Source organism: Anabrus simplex, chromosome X (genome assembly GCF_040414725.1).
Source record: "Anabrus simplex isolate iqAnaSimp1 chromosome X, ASM4041472v1, whole genome shotgun sequence".
NCBI classification, from domain to species: Eukaryota; Metazoa; Arthropoda; class Insecta; order Orthoptera; family Tettigoniidae; genus Anabrus; species Anabrus simplex.
The window spans coordinates 103,722,331-103,744,780 of NC_090279.1; positions in this window are offsets into that span (position 1 = coordinate 103,722,331).

Consider the following 22,450-nt stretch of genomic DNA (forward strand, 5'->3'; position numbering starts at 1 on the left):
GAACATTCCTTCTTCCTGTGGAGATATATTCCCCCTCATTAGCCATAACGATGACTGTTTTACGTCAACAAATTTCTCCTGTTGTTCACGGAACAATGTGGAATGCATTGACTTAGCCATGATTCGATCCATTCGCATCTGTTTTTGTTTCTGTTTAACTACTTTTACCGTGACATCGTTTCCTTCCTCAATTAGGTACTTCCGTTTCAAATGTTCTTCAATCAGTCCAAGATGGGTTGCATTTCTTCTTTCACTTTCTGCGATAAACTTCGTTCTTGTGTTTGTTGCCAAATATTTACATAGTTCTAGTAAAATCAATTCGGCCTTCTCAGAAATATTTTGTAGTCCTCTTCCTAACTCATGTCTTTTCAGGTACAGTCGTTCCATATTACCTGCTGTTCTGACGATATTATGCTCTCTCAAGATTCCTCTCACCTTCAGATCAATGTTGTTAAATTCTTCGTGCTCGTACGGGATCAGGCCAATATGATAGTTAATAGTTGATAACGCGTACTCATTTATTGCTGCAAACAGGTTTCTCGCGTTCAACTTTGTTTGGCATACATTTGTTACCCGTGATTCGATCTTGTTGGCTATGATAACTTTATTCTCGGGTTTAATTACATTTCTCGAGTCTTCTAATATTCCTAGGTATTTGTATCCTTCCACGTCATTTACCTTCTCTCCAAAGATATGGTTCGAATTGATATTGTTCGCTGACTTTTGCTGATTGATTGTAAAACCCATGTTGTTGAGACATTGATTCGTCCACTGGCTCAGCTCGTTCAATGTCTGCACATCTTTGGCGAACAATTTAATGTCATCGATGAAAATGAGGTGGTTGCACTCAATTCTTCCATGTTCATCTGCTTGGATCTTCTCGCAGTTCTTATTTAGAATTCTGCTTAATGATTCCATAGCAATTACGAACAACTTGGGTGATAGAGCATCTCCTTGTAATATTCCTCTATTTATTTTCACGTCACCGACCACTTTATTTCCACATATTAATGTTGTTCTCTGTTTGTCAAGTGTTCTATTGACAAATTTAATGATGTTTTCTGGCATATGTATCTTCCGTAGGCATTCAATTAGGTATTCATGTGACAACGAATCATATGCTTTCTGAATGTCCACCCAAGCAGTACACAATTTATTATTGTACTTTTCATTTATGGTTTTGCTTATAAGTGCTTGTTCCTTAGCGCCTTGACATCGGTTGCGTGTTCCCATTTGATTACTTGAGATAATATTGTTCACGTCACAGAAATCATTGACTATTACCGTGAACACTTTGCTGATTAATTTGAATAAATTTGAAAGGCATGTAATTGGCCTCAGGAGCTGCGGTATGTTTGCATTCGGGACTTTTGGAATCAAATATGTTATCCCAGCATAAAGTTCTTCATCGATCAAGTCTGGGTTTTGGATTATTTCGTGGATTAGTTGTTCTAACCTCTCATGTAGTGCATACATTCTCTTAATAAAGTAATTATATACAAAATCAGGTCCTGTTGCTTTCCAGTTCGCAAGGTACTTTATACAACTGGATATGACCTCTTTTATCTTATCTCTATCCATATCTACCTCCACTTCCGCTGGACTTAGTTCTTGGATCAGTTGTTCATAATCTTGTCTTTCATCATATTGCCAAATTGTAGTCCAAAAGCGTTTGGTTTCTTCAAGATTAATATCTTCACTTACTGTAAATCTGTCGCCTTCAAGGTCACGATAGAAGGTCTTCCTATTAAACTCAAACTTTCGGTTTGTGTTTCTAGATGCTATACGATTTTCAGCTATCACTATCTTCTTCTTGTAAATAGCTATTTTCTCAAGAATCATATCACGCATCTTCTGAATATCACTACTCTTGTTTGAATGAATTCGATTTTCTCTACACATTCTAATCAACTCTTTACTTGCTCTTTCATTTGGGCGGTGGGCATCAATTATTTCCAATTTTCTATTCAATTTGTTGATCTTGGCTTCGATAGAGCTTTTCCAGACAGATGCCTTCTTTTCTTTAGCTGTCACCATCTCATACGTCTGTTGGCATGCATACAACACATCATTCATTTCGGCGATCGTGGTTATTTGCTGTTCTACTCGTTCCGATTTTATGATTACATTCATCATTTCGAATATTTCTTGATTTATTTCCTGGCTAAATATTTTCTTAGTTCTTGTTTTTGCCTCTTTCTTCTTACAGTATTCATCAATATTTGTCAATAACGTTCGTTTCACTTTGAGGAACAAGTCTGTGTTCTTCACCATAGATGGCATTTGTATTGCATTATTTTCTTTGAGGTTATCCGTTTCACATGCATTAATATTCTGACTCTTGTGTCTGAATCGATTGTATAAATTCCTGACATCAATTTGACGAGCTCCTTGGTCAAAGCGTTGTTGAAACTCTTTGGTTATTTTCGGCCACCATCCTCGGGGCATCCTGCTAAACCGTGCATCAATCATCTGCTGCAATCTTTCGATCCATTTTACTTTGTCGCATTCTTTAATCTCATTGACTAATGTTACAAATATAAGCTCTTTGTTTTGTACTTCTGCCGTCTCGACCATGTTTGGGTCATCTTCCCCCTCTCCCTCACCTTGTTCCACAGCTGTAGATAGGATAATTAGGTCGGTATCTCGCGAGACCGTTTGATTCTTTCAGTTTATTCGATGATTCGATGCTCGGAGTAACCATTTGATTTTGATCACGCGTGATTGTGTTAGTAGATGTTTCCATTTATCACCAGAACATTACGCGAACGACCCACATTAGCACTAGCTGTATAACTGCGCTCTAGTGTTGTTTCCTCACAACTCAAGTGATAGTACCACAAAATTATTGTTCCAATACGCCTTTAGCGGTGATCTTGTGAACTACTTATTACGTTTCGATGTTGTCTAAGCTTCGAACCTAACTCTTATTCGTTTAGGTTAAGTACCTTCATGCAACCGTAGTTCGTGATTCTTAACGACACTAAACATTTCACACAGACTCACCTTAACGTCCGTTGATCAGCGTTTGCTTCTTACACTCTTCACAACTAATACAGTCTGCATTGTGAAATATTGCTCTTATAAGTACCAATTCACTATCACTCGCAAACGATACGTCCTATCACACAGCCGCCATCATTGAATAATATAATAATAATAATAATAATAATAATAATAATAATAATAATAATAATAATAATAATAATAATAATGTTATGTTGCACTTTCAGCTAGGTTATTTGTGCACTTCGTTTAGGTAGATGTTGTTTGCGTGTTTTATTGGATTTTTTTTTGTAGTATGTCACTTTGACAGTTAGGCAGCTATGATATTTGATCTACGAGTGTAATGCCTGTTTATTATTATGATTCATCATGTGATTAGATCGTTGGTTTTTGAGTCATATTTTTGTTGGAGTTTTGATCTTGTAGACGCCGCCGCGATGATTTTAATGTTTTATTTTTGCTTATTTTGCGCATTTCAGCTTGTTTTGTTGGGGATCATCCTTCAGATGCGACGTTTTGATTGTACCTTATCCCGTGTATTTTGCGACGATTTTTGGTAGACGCGAGTATTTATTTCTGTGTAGTTGCGGTTACACATGTCTCAACATCTGTGTTTTGAGAGGCAATCTCGTCATTTTTTTATATATAGAAACTGTGAGTGCCATTGATGAGTCAGCTCTGAGATTTTGTGATATGTTAAGCAGAGAATGATCGAGAGATCGAGCTAGATGATTAATATCCCTGATGATCTACGTTGATGATGGAAATATGATTTGGACCATGTCATGATACTGTCGTAAGAAGTCGTAATGTGCACGACAGATTTTTTTGCCCGCCGGATACGAGCGAGGCCGTATTGTGAGAATAATGAATAATAATGACGTCGAGAATTAATGAGTAAATAGAATTGTGAAATGAAGGATTTATCCACGAGTGTTAAATGTGTTACGACATGGGTTATGATTGTAGGCAGAAGCCTGTATTTGTTTAAATAATTCCAGGGAAAGTAGATGTTCGGCAAATATGCTAGCCATTGTACAATGTGAGCAGAGCGACGAGTCAATGTGTTTTTCGATAATCATGTAGAGTCATGGATCACATGAAATAACAGTAATTTGTCCATCAAGGTTAAATTGTATCATGTCCAGACATTTATCGTCTGAGGTTAGAGATTGCCGTCAAATTCACGATATTTTGCTACTCGCAGCGGGGTATATTTTTCGGGAGACTCCGACTTTATTTTGCGCATTCCATCCTTATTAATTTCCAGTAGGCCGCGATGGTGGGATCTAGTTTGTTTGTTTGCTTTCTTTCTGTGTGTACTTTATTACCGTGTATTTGTAGGACGCAAGCGTATGTGAATTATTTATATTTGATTTGATGTAAATAGATAGGTTAGATAGGCTAGTTTTGTTTTTTTGTATTTTCTTTGTCGGAGCAGTGTTTCTCCGTTAACAGATGTAATGATGTAAATAAGATTGTCAGATGTTAGGTTAATGGGTCATCGATTAAATCGCAGTCGAAACGATAGTAGTGGTATGCTCATACCAGGCATTTAAGTAATTACCAAACCCTTTTTAAAATCCACTACATTTTTATTTGCAAAATGAAGCGATCTTTAATAAACTAATTGTATAAAACTGCTGCAATGAATGAGGTAAACAAGATGGCATCTGCCTCCATCTAGTGGTGGTACCACAAATATGAGTTGATAATGAAATGCAGTTAGCGGCAAATTCAATAGAAATTTTAATGTACAAGGATCGCTATCATTTGATATGTTAACATCAGGCACTTGGCCTAAATTTTGGTTGATTCTTAAGAAGTCCAGTCTATCACAGGTATGCAAGTGAAGTTTAAAATATAGATGAGTGGTCGATACACTCAGATTTGATGTTTCAATAATTTATTTTGTTTAATCATGAGGTGTTTGAATAAGACAATGGTTATGTCGGAAATGAAGTGTGATGTTCATGGCTGTTGTTTTTCTTCGAGTTATTCCTTATATGATACACTTGGTTAGTGCGGTCCATGATTATTTAAATTTGGGTATTTTACCAAATGAGCCACATGTGATAAATAATTTGATAACTCCTTTAAGTCAGTGGATTGATGACGTAACTAATTTTTACTTTATTATGATTCACCCACTTTAATTTATTTTGAGAGATATTTTCTACGTAATAATTTTGTATTTCAAGAAGGTGGTCTTTCTGACCAGGGTTTTAAACTGAGTCATGTTATTTGAAGACAGTGTCAACAGAGTTTACAATAATTTTAATTAAGGTGTTTGACCTTCAGTCAGTTTATTAGGCAGATTATGATGTTTTGTAAGGCAGATCTTCAATCTTTAATTTTCTTAGTTTCATTGATTTCATTTTGTTTACATTTTTCACTAGTTCAGTTCACGTTCATTTTTAGCATTTTGCATTAATTTTAATAAATCAGTCTTTATTTAAATTTTATTCTGTCTTTGGGTACCATCATTTTAGTTAGTTTACCCCCTCTTTTCATTCCCTCACTCCTTATTCGACGGGTGGCCTCTCTTCGGGGATAACGGACGGGCACGACTGAGGAAGAAGAGTCTACATGCAGCGGTGAGTATTATTTACATGTCATTTATTACAGGAGCAGCCGGCGCACAGTAGAAGGAAAAGTTCACCGCAGTTGTTGCCTTAAAAAGGGCACAATATATGCCCTATGTTTTCCAGAAAATTGAGTACGTCTCTATCACATACACCAGTCACAAATTTTACACTGCTCTTGCACAATTATATTCCCACATTATAATTAACAGACTATATACAACACTGAACACTATGATAACACGACGGCGTATTCAGTTCCAATACTTTAAGAATGAGACACTTTACGACACTATTAACTATATTTTATGATGAACATGAACATATAAAATCTTCATTTACTGCAGTCGAGGATCTGTATTTTGTGTGCACCGGCTAAAGTATTTGAGCAAATACTGTACACGCGTCTATTTAATCATGTGAGGGTCGGTATACATATTAATCAGCATGGTGTTATGCCATTTACATCAACTACGACTAACCTATTAAAATTTATACAATGTGCGCATTCCGTTTTGAATAATCAAGGACAGGTCGACGTAATATACACAGATTTTTCCAAAGCCTTCGACAAATTAGATCACGGCATTTTAATGAAAAAATTATCATGCTTAAGTATGACCCCTCCTTGGTTAAAACTGCTTGCATCTTATCTTAGTGCACGGAAACAATATGTTTGCTATCATCAACATGAGTCTTACGCATACAATGTTACTTCTGGTGTACCGCTAGGGTCTAACCTTGGCCCTTTATTATTTATTTTATATATTAATGATTTGCCCACTAGAATTAGGTTTTCCCAGTGTTTATTATATGCTGATGATGTCAAACGTTATAAAGAAATAAAAAATGTTGATGATATGTTGAAATTACAATATGATTTGGATTACTTATACACATGGAGTATTGAAAACTGTTTGCAACTTAATATAAATAACTTAAGTGCTGTTTCCTTCAGCTTTCAAATAAGAAAAATACATTGAATTATAAATATAAAATTAATAATGAAGAACTCAAAGTTGTTCACTCTGTTAATGACTTAGGGGTAATTGTTACAAGAAATTTATCTCTCAAGGAGCATATTAATACAATGGTTAATGATTCCTATAAGAAATTGGGTTTTATAATTAGAAATTCAAGAGATTTTTCTAACACGTATGCACACACCTTATTATTCAATAGTATTGTCCGATCAAAACTTGAGTATTCATGTATAATTTGGTCTCCATGTTATAAATCTTAGACAAGTTGGACAAGTTATCGGACTGGGCTTTATCTAAAAAAATGATCATAAATGTGACTAAAACAAAATACCTAATCTTTCATAAAACAGCCCATAAGATAAGAGCGGCTAACACTGTTATCCTAAAGGACCAAGTAATAGAGCGAGTCAACTCAGCTAAGTATCTTGGTATAATATTAGACTCAACACTTTCCTGGAAAAGCCATATTGATTATGTAATCAGCAAAATTACCCCTTTGATAGGAATAATGCACAGATTAAGATACAGTAATTTTTCTCATCAACAGTTGAAGTGTATATATTATGCAATGATCCACCCACATCTAACATACGCAAGCTTTATTTGGGGAAGATGTAGGAAAGATTACATTAATAATTTGGAAATCCTACAAAAAAGAGCCATCAAAATCATGTATGGATTCCCCTTCCTCAAACCATCACATGAAGTTTTTTCAGAGTCAAATATTCTGCCATTCCATAAACAAATTGCATTTTCATCAGCAGTCTTTATGTATAAGCTAGACAGGAAATTAACCCATTCTACTGTTAACTTCTCCCATTTTAGTGAAATTCATGGATATGAAACTAGAGGATCATTAAGGATATATCGCTCTCATTCTAATTCAGTAAAGTACGGAGTGAAAGGCATAGAATCATCAATGTTTAGGGAATATAATGTGTTGCCTCCTGTTATAAAGAACTCTAAATCGGTGATATGTTTTAAGAAAAAACTGAAGGAATATTACTCTTTTACAGATATCTTAATATAATCTCTATATAACTTGCTTTAATTAATACAATAATATATATATATTGTCCATATTTAGTATATTACAGCCATGCAATATCTGAATATACTTCTGAAAAATTATGATCCTAACATGTAAAAAAAAAAAGTACTTGTCACTTTACAGAAAAGCCATTGTATATGAAATGTAATTATTGTGTTGCCTTAAAAAAGTATGTACTGTATTGTCCCTATCACGAGCCAGAGGCTCATGGGACCTTTTGTCACCAATAAATAAATAAATAAATAAATAAATAAATAAATAAAAAATCAAATTGAAAGGGTGCAGAAACGCTTTTTGAGATATATTTATTATAAAAAAATATAAGATATTCCCCTTTAGAAATTATGTTTCATATGGATTTTTGTTGAATGAATTTAAATATGTATCGCTAGCCAGTAGGCGTGTAATAGCTCAACAAATTTATCTCTATAAGTTGGTTAATGCATTAATTGACGATAATAATTCGCTTGACGAGTTATGCTTTAATGTTAGAAAAGGAAATTTAAGATTTCGGCAATTGTTTATTACTCCAGTCTCCAAAACTGTATTTTTCAAGAACTCTCCGTTTATCAATATGTGTGAAACATACAATAACTTAATTAATAAGTATCATATAGATCTTGACTTTGCTTATGAATATGACACATATGTAAATATATTAAAAGAATTTTAATCGTCGAAGTGATTTGTTTATATGTATAATATTTACATGATTTTGTTACATTTTTGTTTGATTTATTAAGAGGCTTCTGTATATGAGATATTGTTTCATCCATTTCATACAGAGCATTATCATCTCATGTACATAGCGTTTTGACATTTTCTTCTTTTTGGTATTTCTATGTTATTTGTTCAAATAATTTGCAAAAGCCACCTAAAATTGGAGTGTGTCTCTGTTGATGGCACATTTATTACACGATAAAAGAATAAATAAATAAATAAAAAGAATAAATAAATAAATAAATAAATAAACAAACAAATAAATAAATAAATAAATAAATAAATAAATAAATAAATAAATAAATAAACAGTTTGAATTTCTCTGCAACCTAAATAACATCCCTTGAAGGTAAAAACAGCACCAGTATTGGCAAAGAGTCAAGCGTTAAGGTACAGTGCTGTTTAAATCCAAACATCGGCTGTCATTCTCCCAAACAACTCTTATGTACCTAATGTAAATGTAAATATTCTGCAAATACAGTCAGAAATAATTCCTTGAAATCCTTATATTAATGATGTATATAGTTCATATATTTTATGTGTTTATATGCTCAACCGTTTATTAATAATCTATATATATATATAATAACTTGTCCTAACGGATTGATCATTGCCGAGCCAAAACTACTGGACATAAAGAAATGAAATTTTGAAGATACATTCATATTACAATGCAGGTACTCACTTAGGGAGTATTTTTGGATATTCCGTCGCTAACGGGGTGAAAGCGGGGATGAATTTTTAAAATGAGTGTATCTATATCTCGAAAACTGAAGAGTTTAAAGACACAAAAATTGGTACTTGAATCTCCTTCAAAAACAAAGAAACAGGTATTTTTTCTTCGGAAAATCCTGTTAGGGGGTGGGGTGAGAAGGTGAAAAAGGGGTTGAATACCTTTTACGTGGATAATTACATCTCAAAAACTGAAGATGTTACAGTCATGAAAATTTGTATTTGAAATATTCTTTAAAAATAAAGAAAAACGCATTTTTGGGGGGCGGGGAAATCTACTTAACCGGTGGTGAACAGGAGTGCCAAACGGGGCAAATTCTTCAAATAAGTATATCTCAAAAACGTAACATGTTACAGACGTTAAAATTGGTATTTGGAATCTCCTATAAAAGTCAAGAAACACCCATATTTCTTTCTGAAAATCCACTTAAGGGGAAGTGTTAAAGGGGGGACATTTTGTAAAATGAACAATTATACTCTATATACAGTATACTGTATCTCAAAAACTTAACATGTTACAGATGTGAAAAATTGTTATTTTTAATCTCTTTAAAAATAAAAGTAACGCGTATTTGTTTTTCTGAAAATTCAGTGGCGGGTTGTAAAATGGATGGAAAAGGGGTTGAATTCTTCTTACGTGGATACCTACATCTCAAAAACGAAAGATATTACATACATGAACAATGGTATTTGGAATCTCCTTCACGTTTTTTTTTTTGGAAAATCTACTTAACGGGCGGTGAACAGGAGTGACAAAGGGGGTCAATTATGAAAGTGAGTATATCTGAAAAAACGTAACATGTTACAGACGTGAACACTGGTATTTGGAATATCCTGTACAAGTAAAGGAACACGCATAATTTGTTTTCTGGAAATCCACTTAAGAGGTAATGTTAGAGGGATAAATTTTTGAAATGAGCATACATACAGTATATGTCAAAAACTTAACACGGTGAATATTGGTATTTTCAATCTCTTTTGGAAATAAAAGCAGCACGTATTTGTTGGTTTTCAGAAAAGAACACTTCATTGGTGGGTGTGTAAAAATACTGAAATAGAAAAAAGGGCTGAATTCTTTCTATATTGTGACATTTTAGGTCTATTGTAATTGGCAGTGAATTTTATGTGACCGGACTGTACGCCATGTGTTCCGCGCAGAGTGTCGGCGGCGGAACCCAGAGGGATGATTTTCTTCTTTTTCTTTTTGTAAAACCTGTTGAGGGGTGAAAGACAATGTTATCACCGCAAGAGAAGGCGAGAAAAATTTTAATACTGCCGAACTCTCTATGCACGAGAAATGTTACATTCAAATTCTTTCGTATTATCACAACTTCAGATTCGACGTCTTAATAAACATTCCCCAACAAGTGTGCATACAAGCTTTGATATAGCATTTTTAGGAAGATATAAATAATAATATTTGGAAATTAAATTAATTGTGGAATTAATTAACTAATTAATTCACAAGAAATTAGGGGACATGTTAATTACAACGAGGAATTCAGAACGTCAATCGAATCACGAGGTATGACGTCAGAGCTCAGAATATAGGTGGCGAACAGAACTAGAATTCTCTTACTCTTGCTTATCTGCTGGCTACGCGTGTTGCTCGGAAGCTCACTACGCAGGGAGGTCTTTTATAGACCTGGACAGCTGTTACTTGCACCACGAGGACAACAGTGTCATTTCTTGGCAGTTTAACAGACCATCTATAGTCATAACAGACGTCAATAGTGTCTAGGAAGAAAGTACGTATCATTACATGTCAATTGTGAAACCACAAGTGGGGAATTTGTACTAAGTTTCAGTACACATCAAGCAGTACCAGTTCGATACCGGCCAAGGCAATGAAGACCTACAGTGCCCCGGAGACATCGCCCACATCAGGATGCAGTACTAAAAGACAGGATCAATGCCGACAGCCGGCCTCCGGGTCCCAAGATAGCGGGTTCAAACCCGGCAGAGGTAGTCGGATTTTTGAAGGGCGGAAAAAAGTCCATTCGACACTCCATGTCGTACGATGTCGGCATGTAAAAGATCTCTGGTGATACATTTGGTATTTACCCGACAAAATTAATTAAATCTCAGCCATAGACGCCCAAGAGAGATCCGGTTTACTCTGTCTGCCATCTAGCGGACTTAGAGTAAACCGGAACGTCGAAATTGACGAGCAGACAGCCAGATGGCGTCAAATCGAAATGTCTGCAAACGGTAGCTGAGGCCATACGATTATTATTATTATTATTATTATTATTATTATTATTATTATTATTATTATTATTATTATTAATGCCGACAGCGTCCTAATGCCATGAATCGAGCCTAGAAGGAGACCAGGATCATCAAGTCATCCAAGTTAAGTCGACATTTCATTTATACTGGGTATCATCTGTTCTATGTAGCTGTAATAAGTAATTGACTTTCTTCTTGAAGGGATTATTGAGTGAACAGTAGTTTGAGTAGATTTCTAGTATCTTTACCATGTCATTTTCTTGTGTTATACGACGTTGTTTTCTCTTACTACACGATTTTTAAGGTGCATGATGACGGTATGTGAACATCAGCGAGCACGCGGGTTTCAACAAGTCATGTCATCGGACAAGTATCTGATTTAAATATCAGCCATCGGCTAATCTTCAAGGAGTATTACGTTTCCATTCAATTACTATAATATTGAGGATTGTGTACGCGGGATATTTTTATTCTTCGGAATTTATTTCCCCTATATTTTGCCAGAAGTGTTTGCCATATTTTTCATGAGGGAGCAGGCTCACCTGACATATTCATGCTACGCTAACGATACGGATAGCTTTCTCTTGGATCCGATTTCATACTTTTAAGGAAGGGCATGGTCTAATTATTATATTTATATGTGATTCCAGTCATTTATGAGAATTTTCCCGTGATATTTTGAACGGATGTTGCGAATTATTTTGATATTTGGGGACGCATCTTCACGTCTCTATGATCAGAAGCACATGTAATCTATTTTCTGCGATGTTGTGTGCAATGATGAATGGATATTTAGGAATAATTTATCGTCATTTTTGATGTATTTGCGAGTTGTTGTTTTCGTGAGAGAACCATAGGCGATAGCGTCTTCATAAAATATTATTGAACCACGAGGTAAACCCCATGTCTTCCTACAAAATAAATTTGAGCGTATGAGATTGTTAGAGCCTTTTGTCATACTGGATGAGCGTCAACGCAATAATATCAAAATCGTAGCTCTATAATACTACTCAATTCCTCGATATCTGATAATTTTTGGTAACGTCCTGAGTTCGATGTAGATATCGACGATATTATCAGTCACCATTACCTAGACTATTTGTACTGGATGGATTACTTCTGTGTGTAGGCCATTATTTACGGGAATCTTCCATCTCCATAAAATGGACGGATAACGTGTGTACGTGTGTATATTTGTAAAATAGTATCTTTAGTTGTAGTTGGTTACAATTCTTTCCCTGGTGGATGATGGTAAGGGGAGACTTAATACGTGCATTTTTATTTTCTTATTTCCACAGGTTGAGTGATTTCATTTTATTGTGAATTATTGATGTGTGTGTTACCATCGTTGTTCTGAGTTTCGGCGTTGTGTTAAGGTCATGACACATGGTTAAAGATTTAATTTAATTTAATTTAATTTTTTTCTCTTTCCTCTTCCTTACTTACTTTTATCACGTAAAGTCACGTGTATTCTGAGGTTACGCTGAACAGATAATCACTGAAAGGTCGAGTTAAATTGGAATTAGCAAAAGTTTTAAAAGAAAATTTATATATATATATTTTTTTTTTTGTATTTTCATCTTTTGACCAGTCATGTAACTTAAGCATTTAAAATCTTGTTCCAGATTTTCCGGCATGATTTGACATGCGTATGAGCATCATTCTCTAAGCAAAATCAAATTTAACATTCAAAATAATATTCGATAAAACATGACTTTATGAAAACAATTTTTGTCGGAATTAATAATAATTAATACGAATTAATAACGAGCACCGTCCCATTTGCTTTAATTTTTGGATGTACAGCAAGTGTTAACGTAAAATTTAAAATTTTAGTGATCATCTCACACAATCATAATTCTTAGAAGGACGGAATTATTTTGTAATAAATCATCCACCATTAATTTGTATTTCGATGGTTCATTATTTACTGATATCTGTCCATTTCCTTGATCCACACCATTTTTTGGAGCATGTCAATCCCTTACTGAGCACCCCTGAGGGTGTCTTGTGTCTCCAATGTGTTAGTCACGGCTTAAATGGGCAGAATATGAATACTTATATTTAAAAAACTGAAAATATTACAGATATTTCCTTTAAAAATATACACGTATTTTTTGTTTTCCGAAAATCCACTTAAAGGGGTGGGATGGGTGAAGAAAAGTGAACTTAGTTGAATTCTTTTTATGGGAATACTCATACATCAAATACTGAAGATGTTACAGACATCAAAAGTGGTATTTGAAATCTCGTTTATAAATAAGGAAACATGTATTGTTTTGCGTTCGGAAAAATCCTCTTAAGGAGTTGAAAAATGGTGAGAAATGGGTTGAATACCTTTTTGAGGATACTCATATCTCAAAAACTGAAGATGTTACAGTCATGAAAAGTTTTATTTGCAATCTCGTTTAAAAATATAGAAACAAATTTCTTGCTTTTGGAAAAACCTACCTATGGGGGGAGGGAGAGCAGGACTGACGAAGGGGGTGATTTTTTTAAATGGGTATATCTCAAAAAGGAAACATGATACTGACGTATTTTAACCTCTTTTAAATATAAAGAATCACTTGTGGGGGGGGGGATAAAAAGGACTGAAAGAGGGGTTGAATTATTTTCATTAGGATATTGGTATCTCAAAATCTGAAGATGTTAGATGTAAAATTGGTATTTGGAATGTCCTTTAAAAATAAACAAACATGCATTCTTGTTGGGGGAGCAATCAAATTCAGTGGGGGGGGGTGTAAAATGAGTTGAATTGTTTCTTTGAGGATAAAAATAAGAAGTGGAATTAAAACAATACACCTCTAATGCGTTTTGACTGGGGGATGAGGAGTGATGACAAAAATATACATTTATATGCATCCGTTCGAATTACGAAATTAATCCGTCAAATGGTGTTAAATAACGGAACGTTTGAAACAAATTTAACCCCTCAGAGAGTTAAATGGGGGTCAAGATCCAAAAAAAATTATACGAATTCCTTCCTCCGAAACGGTTTGACGTACGAGGACAAAATTCCAAATAGCGGTATATATTTTTAAACGTCCCGTCGCTAAGTGTCCCTCGAAAACCGTTTGGCGTACATTTTACGAGATGTCCTGCGTGTACCTACTTGAAAACATTTCTCCCCTAACAAGTTTAGGTGGTAGTTGACTCCCGCAAACACAATATCCATTCTTTCGAAACCGTTTCAGGCACGGACATAAGTTTTATTTATGAAAGGTTGTCTTCTATATCCTAGATGTGAATAAATATTTTAAAACATTCACCCCTTAAAAAGTATTGATCCCTCCATTACTGTTCGACGCACAAAATAAGTTCGCAGGTTGGTCGCTGTTACGTCCTAGATGTTATATGGTTTAAAGCAGTTGAATTCTTCCGTACGGGGTTCAAGTGAGTGGTAGATTACAAACTAAATAATCATTCCCCCAAAACCGTTTGACGTACGAATTGAGGACGTAGTTTACACGCTCAGCTGACAGTGGACTCTCCAAAACCGTGGCGAAGCACGGGATCTTGCGTTACAATTAACTGAAATGAATGGTTTATTTAACTACATTTCTGTCTTTTTTCAATTAACCAATTAGTAATTAGGAAAAGTATAAACGCAGTTTACAATAAGAATCATATAAGTTTAAGCTCAGTCCTATTGTTATAATTTAAGTGGAGTTGAGAATCTTGCATGCTATATTCGTGTACGGTAATAATCTGTCTATGTATTTAGTTTTGTTGTATAATCCTTGGCTACTTCTTCCGAATTTCAATTTTAATTTATGTTTGCGCGTAATAGGCCAAATAACCTTTTTGTAATTAGGATACGTATGAACGCAGTTTACAATTATTGTAGTGTAGTTATTTTATTAGAAATTACCGTGCTTATTTTATTATCGTGAAATATTTGTGTACTAGAGAAAATATCTCTGCAAAAACCTGGCTCTTACTAGACTTGTATTGTTGTAAATAGAATAGGCTTAATATTGTAGCATAACTAGTCTGTTAGACAGTATCTTTCGTGGCTTTTCTGCTAGCACATAGCAATAATTTGTCTATAACTTTACGCATATAGTCTAGTTGTAATTTCTACAGTCAGCCTCTTATTCCTGGTATGTTATAATCAGGATACGTTTAACTAGTATAATTATAGTGTAGTTTGTTTCCTGATTGCATTATCATCTTCAAATCTTTGTGTAGTATACAGTAATCACTCCTTCTGCCGTACGGTATATACCTACTGCTATTAATAGAATACGACATTTTAGTTTTGTTGATATTTCCATATTTTTTCACATTTCTTTGGAGTGATAAAAGAATGGCTGAGACACGCGCAGGGATCTAAGTGGCAACTAAAGAGGATGAGGGAAAAGATATCATAGCGAGTGTGAGGGAGATATTTACACCGGTCTCTCTCAACTAAAATAGGTAGGGAGGGGAAGACAGGTAGCTAATGTCTTAAGGTCAAGGACAACGAGGGCTAAAGATTTTCACCAGGTGAGGAATTGGTATGAACCACTGTGGGTAGATCAGCAGAGAGAAGCTGAAGATCAGTGAAGTGTTACAGACGAGTCGCGGGGCAGGAGGAAACAGACCAGTAGGAAATGGAACTGTAGGATAATAAGAGGGAGGTGGAACAGGGTAGTGACAGGGAGAAAGAAGTGAGTTCTGCAGGCATCAGGAGAATTAAGGGAGACAGAGTTATCCAGTAATTAGGCTAAGACAGAAGGTGAGGAGAACGTGGTCATTTTCCACATTGCTACAAACAATGTAAGGCAAGCAAGAATAGGTACTAAGATAGTTGGATATGTTTGGCACCTGGCTACAGCAGCACGGAAGGAGTTTAAGGAAGCAGAGATTGTAAACAGTGGGATACTGTGTATGCTGAATAAAGGGTGATTGGGGATTATCGAGTGTGGAAAATTGGGAGTGAGATCCTAATGGAGACAGGGATCTACTCTCAGAAGGTCTTTACTTGTATCCCTGTAAGTTAGGGAGTTTGTTCAGAATAGTTATGGTATACAGGAACAGAACGCACCTTCTGATACGTCCGGAATTCTTCCAGTTAAATCATTATCACTGGGGAAAATATATTATAAAACACAAAAACAAACAAGGTACATATAAATAAGTCTTACTGCACGTGAGACAACCCCCCTTTCCCCCTGTAGCGGATAGCCATCAACCTGGGAACGGGGACCCTCTTACAGCCTCGTATAAGTCAGGGGTTCGGCGGCCCTCGGCAGAGACCCCCACCGCATTGACCTCTGCAAAGGTAATTGCTATCCTAGCTAAGACTGCATGCTTAACCCCACATCCGCCATCTTGGATGGGCTTAACCTTACTTTTTACGCGTAAGAGAGCAAGCCTAACGTAATGGAGGGGCCTAACCTCAGTTTTACCGCCGGATGCCCTTCCTGACGCCTAAGAGAGCGAGCTTAGCCTTACATCCGCTATCTTGGAGGGGCTTAACATAACATTTTACGCGTAAGACAGCAAGCCTAAACTCATGGAAGGACCTAACCTGTTTTACGGTCGGATGCCCTTCCCGACGCCAATTGCACAAGATGGCGATATACACAGCTCCTGATGAGATGGCTTAAGGGCACTTGCGCAAGATGACGGCTGAAAGATGGCTGATATACATAGGCTGTTATGAGACACCCTAGGGACGCTTGCGCAAGATGGCGGCTATCTAATTCTACAAGATGGCGGCTATACATAGCTTCTTATGAGACAGCCTAGGGGTGCTCGCACAAGATGGCTGCTATACATAGGCTCTTATGAGACACCCTACGAACGCTTGCGCAAGATGGCGGCTATCTAATTCTACAAGATGGCGGCTATACATAGTTTCATATGAGACGACCTAGGGGTGCTCGCACAAGATGGCTGCTATACATAGGCTCTTATGAGACGCCTTAGGGACGCTTGTGCAAGATGGTGGCTATACTCAGGCTCTTATGAAGAAAGCTAGCTTAGAGGCTACTGCACAAGATGACGGCTGCTGTAATGAAGATCCTTATGCATGCGGTGGAGGGCAATTTCAAATTCCACGTACTCTTCAAAGCCACATGATTTTTGACAGCGGCCATCTTTAATCAACAGAGCATCGTGCTGTCACCTTTAGCTACTACCTTAGGTACGTGGTAGCGGGCAATTTGAAAAATTCCACGTGCTCTCTTGACAGCGGCCATCTTTAATCAACAGAGCATCGTGCTGCCATCTTTAGCTACTACCTTTGAAATATGATGGCGGATGCGAGCTCACAGTTGCGCGGCCCTAACCACACGGCCAACTGGCCCGGTACCAAGTGACTGAAAAAACCTCGTCCAAAATACACCCAAGAATTCATCTGCGGTTGGTGTTGCACAAGATCTATTTTTGGACTTCTCGTCCGACCTCAAAAAGCTGTTTCAGTCTAACATTAAGAGTTCACTAATTCAAGGTACAGGTTATTTGAATACTCCACTGAACGCAAGCTTCTAGTTCGGTGTGGTGCACCATTATCGCAACTTACCAATCATGATTTTGACATTCAGGAAGCCTCAACTAAATTGACTTTTCCTGAGGACAAAAAGCACCTCTGCCAATTAAATCTGCCGTGGAATTTTATAATAAGTTGGTTTGTGACAGAACTGTTACGAATGCTACATCCAGTTTATCACGAGGACCTACAGCCGCATTTCCTGTCCCAGGTCACAGTTTTGGCTTAGTTCAAGAGCTTTACGTCGCACCGACACAGATAGGTCTTATGGCGACGACGGGGCTGCTCAGTTGAGGGGGTGATAGTACCCAGGTATACTTTCTGTAATTATCAGACTCCTTGTAATATTCAGGAACCTGTGCAGTGCTACCAGTCGTAGTTTCTCCAATTACTTGTTTATTTATATGACTTTATATTCACAAAACAAAGTTGTTTGCTGCAAGAAAGAGAGAGATGACCATTTTTTAAATTCAATAAATATCAAAATAAATCTGTTTGGTTATGTTATAGTGTGGAGGTGATCCAATTAAAGGTTGGGAAAATACAAGATCGATTAAAGTGTTTTCCCAATTAGTAGACAGTTTTTTGTTTTACTCGAAAGTAGGTGAACGTGATTTGCCTGGTTATTGCACCAACCCTTCAATTGTTGAGGAGTGTGAAAACAGGTATGTACTTTGAAAAGTGATAAGGACCAAGGAAATTAAGAGATTAAGAAGAAAGTGCGGATTAGAAAGAATGAGAGTTGCGCAAGTAAGGAGACACTGAAGGAGCTCACTAGGAAATTGAATTCAGCGAAAAAGTCAGCTAAGGATAACATTATGGCAAACATAATTGGCAGCCGTATGAATTTTAGGAAGCAATGAAAGGATCAAGGCAAAAAGAGGTTCCAGGAAGGACATTCGAGGGATCATTAATGAATAACGAGAGTGTGTATGTGAGGAGATGTTCACATAGAGGAGGCGACTAATACTGGCGTTTACCTGAGATAAAGAACACATTTATAAAAAGAGACAAAAGTTGAAAGCTAGAAAGGCAGCTGGGATTTTAAGATTTCTGGGGATATATTAAAGGCTATGGGTTGGGATATGGTGGCATATCTGAAATACTTATTTTATTACTGTTTGCATAAATGAGTGATACCAAATGGTTGGAGAATTGCAATAGTAGCTCCAGTGTACAAGGGAAACATAAAGCGGCCAGTCAGCTTTACATGTGTTGTTTGTGAGCTCTGGGAAAGCAATCTTTCTGATTATATTAGACACATTAACTGGTTTGGTGAAAGGAGTTCAAGTATAGTGCACCCGACAGGGGCATGATCCAAGGACCTCTGGTCAAGACTTGTCATCTAAATCGCAGACGCAATGCTATTTTGAGGAAAGAAATCTTGAAATGAATAAATATCAGATGAAATAAGTCGTCAAAATTTATTCTATACATTTCAGAATTTGCGATCTATTGCGCAACCTTTCTCTTTGTCCAGCGGTGAGCCCGCGGAAAAGTGAAGTCTGTGACGTCATGGGTGGGCTGTGCTGGTGGTTCACCACGACGCAACTTGGGAGAAGTTATCCCCAACTCACGTTCAGGAAAAGGGGGAGAGGCAAGCTTTCTCGAAGCGAAATATGAGAGCCATCTTTAAATCAGCTTGGCCAACTTGATTGTCTACTGTGAAAATTAATAAAATCTGAATTCCGGCGTCACTTTTCGATCCATAAGGGATAGTTATAATTGGGTCATTTATTTAGAGTGTGTAATGACCTCTTCGCTGATAACTTACGGACAGAGAAAGAATACCTCGTTATATAATCGTGGAAAAGTACCAGGAGTCATCTGGTTAGTGTTAAGACACCTCATTGACGCGGGGATTCACCCCGAGGTAGTGGGGGAACGAGGAAAAACTTAATTTAATTACAAGAGATCCTACGAAAAATAATCGCACGGATGTGTCTCATTTACATTAGGTGGATAGTGGTCACCTAATGGTCACACTATTTGATCTCTAGTGAGCCGTGGATAGGTCACATGCATATTTTAAGTCGGGGAAACCTCCTTCAGGTAAAAAGCACTGCAGTTGGTGCGGCGTTCAGTCACAACTTTCAGCTCACGGAGGGCGAAGCTATGTTTGTCGAGCTCTGCGAAATTCTTTGTTTAGTGATTTGAAACCTAAAACTTCAAATGAATGAGAGTAATTCGTGTGAATAGTACATAGTACTGACATACGTGACGCTATAACTAAATATCTAAACTGTGTCGAATTGCGAACACTTAGTCCAACTTGTAAAATTATTATTATTATTATTATTATTATTATTATTATTATTATTATTATTATTATTATTACACCAAGATCGCGACGCGTAGTGATAAATGAACAGAGGCTGAGGGGTACAGGCTAACTCGATATTGAATCGCGGACTACAGAATAGGCCCGTAACGCAATACCCAGTACCAGTACTCTTCGATCGGTACTAATTTAATCAAAGATCGCGGCCGGACGTGGTATCATCGATCGAGTACCATTGGTGGTGAATCAGCGATCACCTTGATATGGACTGCCCAAGCTGACGGAGGTGTAATCAGCGATCACCTTGATATGGTCTGCCCAAGCTGACGGAGGTGTAATCAGCGATCACCTTGATATGGTCTGCCCAAGCTGACGGAGGTGTGATCAGCGATCACCTTGATATGGTCTGCCCAAGCTGACGGAGGTGTAATCAGCGATCACCTTGATATGGACTGCCCAAGCTGACGGAGGTGTGATCAGCGATCACCTTGGTATGGACTGCCCAAGCTGACGGAGGTGTAATCAGCGATCACCTTGATATGGACTGCCCAAGCTGACGGAGGTGTAATCAGCGATCACCTTGATGTGGTCTGCCCAAGCTGACGGAGGTGTAATCAGCGATCACCTTGATATGGTCTGCCCAAGCTGACGGAGGTGTAATCAGCGATCACCTTGGTATGGTCTGCCCAAGCTGACGGAGGTGTGATCAGCGATCACCTTGGTATGGACTGCCCAAGCTGACGGAGGTGTAATCAGCGATCACCTTGGTATGGACTGCCCAAGCTGACGGAGGTGTAATCAGCGATCACCTTGGTATGGACTGCCCAAGCTGACGGAGGTGTAATCAGCGATCACCTTGATATGGACTGCCCAAGCTGACGGAGGTGTAATCAGCGATCACCTTGATATGGTCTGCCCAAGCTGACGGAGGTGTAATCAGCGATCACCTTGATATGGTCTGCCCAAGCTGACGGAGGTGTGATCAGCGATCACCTTGGTATGGACTGCCCAAGCTGACGGAGGTGTGATCAGCGATCACCTTGATATGGACTGCCCAAGCTGACGGAGGTGTAATCAGCGATCACCTTGGTATGGACTGCCCAAGCTGACGGAGGTGTGATCAGCGATCACCTTGGTATGGACTGCCCAAGCTGACGGAGGTGTGATCAGCGATCACCTTGGTATGGACTGCCCAAGCTGACGGAGGTGTAATCAAAGGATGGAGGCTGAGTACTTTCTAATTAAATGGCATGACTGGAGGGGACAGGAAGTGTTTGTCATAAAACTGTAGCTATAATGTTAGGGATGTAAATCGTATTTGAATGTAGATGTGCCAAAGATGGGAACGTTGTTTCTTTTTCCTCATAACAAGTCTGAGTGACTTTAATTGTAAATATGGGAGGTTTAATTATGAGAAATTTATATGCGGGAGAAGATGCATTCATGTATATGATTTGGGAAATTCATAGTTATTTAATGGTTCATAAGATCAGTAGTTTAATAGATTCAAGGATTGATAATTTAAGATAGGTTGGAGTTAAACCAGTGCTGATAGTTGCATGTGTAGTGATAGTACTGTAAGTTAAGCTACGTGAGAAGTAACAGAAATCAAGAGATGCTCACTGGACTGATACCCCAATTCCTGCCCTGAAATATTTAGCTAGGGATTGTATCAATTTAAATTGGGTCGCTTTGATAAATTTAATTAAAATTTAATGAGTTAATTACCGTGTGACAATTTAATTATGGTTTAATTATGAGCTAATTGCGATTTAATTATGAGTTAATTACCGTGTGAAAATTTAACTATGATTTAATTATGAGGTAATTACCGTGTGATGATTTAATATGATTTAATAACCAGGAATAATTTAACTTCGATCTAATTACCGGGTGTGTGGCATAATTACTGCGTGTGTGTGAGGTAGATCACGGAAGAAAGTCAGAGGACAGCTGAAATAATAATAATAATAATAATAATAATAATAATAATAACAATAATAATAATAATAATAATAATAATAATAATAATAATAATAATAATAACAATAATAATAATAATAATAATAATAATAATAATAATAATAATAATAATTGTACCAGGCGGTACACCTCCGCGCCGCTAATTCAAACTTTGCGCCAGTTGAAACTCCTCTACTGGAGGAAGCCTGAACTCTAACAACCATGTTAATTCTAAAGGTTATCAGAAGATGTCGCTATCTGTAAATTTTTTGTCATCATGCCCGGCCCTCGCGATGTCCTCCATCTCAACTATTTGCGCAAGGAGCAGTTGATCTATGAATTAACAATTAGAAATGTGCAATCTGGAGGCACGGTTGCGATAGACACAAATAAGCTTAGAGAGCCCCTTGATTTGCCCAT